Source organism: Aplysia californica, unplaced genomic scaffold (genome assembly GCF_000002075.1).
Source record: "Aplysia californica isolate F4 #8 unplaced genomic scaffold, AplCal3.0 scaffold00031, whole genome shotgun sequence".
In the NCBI taxonomy this organism is placed as follows: Eukaryota; Metazoa; Mollusca; class Gastropoda; order Aplysiida; family Aplysiidae; genus Aplysia; species Aplysia californica.
Genome location: NW_004797301.1, coordinates 730725 through 733508, shown reverse-complemented (window position 1 = coordinate 733508; position 2784 = coordinate 730725). Strand labels below are relative to the sequence as shown.

The 2784-nt window shown below is 37.3% G+C and overlaps 1 non-coding gene across 1 annotated transcript; it reads right to left on the bottom strand.

The window, feature by feature from the left end:
- Positions 1-303: 303 nt before the first annotated feature.
- On the bottom strand, positions 304-442 carry LOC118479166. Its single transcript, XR_004859513.1, has one exon. It is a non-coding gene; the product is annotated as a U4 spliceosomal RNA (small nuclear RNA).
- Positions 443-2784: the final 2342 nt, after the last annotated feature.

Sequence of the window (2784 nt, the reverse complement as noted above, 5' to 3'; positions counted from 1 at the left end):
GCAGATTACAAGTATATACATGTAATTAGATCTAGTTCGTAGATCTACAGCATGGATAATTTTTTAGATTTTAGTTAGCTTTTGAAAATGGTCCTTCAGATAGCTTGGTTTCACTCTAATTTGCCATATCTGTGATTAGGTAACGGAAAATAATTCCCAAAACGGAATAGATCAACATTTCTAGATCTATAGTTGTATCTAGATCTATTTCTGGAATGGACTACAAAAATAATACAGACATTGAGTAAGGTAGTAAGGCATGTACTTAAATTATTATTTATCCATTCATTGTTAGAGATTTAGCTCCCGTAAGAGCCGTAAAAAATTGCACTAACCGACCGATGAAGGTCGACTGTGCGGGGTATTGGGAGTAGTTTTCAACTAGCAATAACCACGCCTCGGTAAAACCTCATTGGCTATGGTACCGCCACTGCGCAAAGCTGAAGAACATTGGGCAGAGTTAATTTTATGTAAGTTTTAAAACTTGTGTTTATTATGGGTTGTATCTGAAAATCTTTTAAAATAGAGAGGCTTTTCTTAATTTTAAAATACTTTCAATTTAATTAATAAACCTAATTTTATAATAAAAAGCGATAGTACTAAGTTTATATGAAAGAATATGATAGTTGCACAAAGAGATCAATTGTTATAGAGTACCTAAATATAATCAAAGAATTTCAAAGGGAGACAACACTTCAAGGGTGGGAATTTAGTTAGCTCCCTTGTTTTGCTTACAGGGGACGCTATTTGGATAGTTTGCATTACACTTGTTATTTCCCTTGTTTCAATTCTGGAGACGAGATAGATGTACAGTGCTTTCACCGGTTAAATAATTCTGTTAATGTAATGACAGCACTGAAAGAACAAACAAACAAACATGGAGAGGAGAATTGGCTAGGCAAGTCAATATGAGATTTTAAATGAATGATATGTCCCTTTTTGTCGCTTAGATTATATATTTTGTAAAAAAAAAAAAAAAAGAAGCCCAAACAACCAAGTGCCAAGTACAATTATTGTAGTACTGCACACACACACACACACACACACACACACACACACACACACACACACACACACACACACACACACACACACACACACACACACACACACACACATATATATATATATATATATATATATATATATATATATATATATATATCCTCCTTCTTTTATTTGTATGCTACTCTTTTGTAACACCTATAATTTTCGGCACTTAAGTGACCTATTTGTGCTGTAAGTGTCGTATTACCATTTCTGCCGTAAAACTTTTTCTAAAGCAAAAAATAAATCATTGTATTAAAAAAGTAGGCATCAGTGAAAGAAACCTTCCTGACATGTCCCGCGGGCACAGAATTCTACACTGTAAATCATTCTAAGTGTAGAATTCTGTGCCCGCGGGCAAATGAAGATCAAGCATGAATATCAGAAAAACTTGACACGTCAAAGTCAAAGAAAACGGCACAATCCAAAAGCAGAAAAATACGATACGCTGTCGATTGGCAAGCCTAGGCCTAGATCTTTATAATCATTGCCTAGATCTACTTTCTTAAAATAAATCCAGTGGAATGTTAGGTAAAATAAAAAGGCCAAAGGTCACACTATGAGCAGTGCAAGGAGATGTTAAGATCTACGTATGTATCATACTAAAACAATAATATTAGGCCCATAGTGTAGGACGCAGTGCAAGCTTGCCGACCAGGACGATAATTTTTACTCACTCGTGGGCTATTTCGTGATTTTGATGGGCGGTGGGGATTACATCATATGGGTAGAAACAGGTATTATTTAATGCCCCGCTTGGAAATTCATAGGCTACATGTCCATGTACATGAAAGTGGGCGGTGCGACATTTTCAGCCATGTAAAGGTGACAAAGAGGTCATCATCATCATCATCATCATCATCATGACAACTCGAGGAAAAGCAAAGCAAAAAAAAATTGGTGGAGACTAGAACTTCAGAATTTAGGGTAGGCTACTGAAATTATCATCATCATCACCCCGCCCCACTTCATATATCGGAGCATGGACCACCAACAAGTTTCCGTGTCTGTCTCGGGATGTAGCCATAGCAAACTACGCTACTGTACCTTAGTCTTCACATCTGTCTAGCCGTCCCATCTCCTTTAGGTTGGTATCACGGAGTTCACAGTAGTTCTAAGTTCCTTGGTTGGTATGAAAGCCCCCCTCCAAGTAAAGGCCCTTCTTTATCTTTATAATATTATTATACTCTTGTGGATTTTGTCTTAGTGGGCGTTGGCTATAAAAAGGTTTACGAGCCCTGGTGTAAGTGGAAAAAAGGGGGAGGGGTGTCAGGATTCTGTTATTTGTTTGTTTGAGTAAGTTTTATAGGATTGTCATCTTTCAACGTCAGTCCCTCTCCTCCCTTTTTCCAGAAAAGAAAAATAATTAAATCATAAACCACTATGCGCTACCTCGACGGGGTTCGCTTTCGCACCACACACACACACACACACACACACACACACACGCACACACACACACACACACACACACACACGCTGTTCCTCCTTGTGTTGTACTTTTCAATCTCAAGACTTGATATTGAACACGTTTTGACAGAGTGATTTGTCTGAGTAAAGAGAAGCACATCAAAACAATCACAGTTATTTGGTCGCTTCAAGCAAAGTGCTGTTCTGAGAAAATCGAAGGTAAAGTTTTTGGACCCTTGGTTTGTTTTTTTTTTAAAGAAAAGGGAGACTTTTCTCTGTAACCAAACAAATGTTCACACCAATGAAACCAAACTTCTCCTATAGATA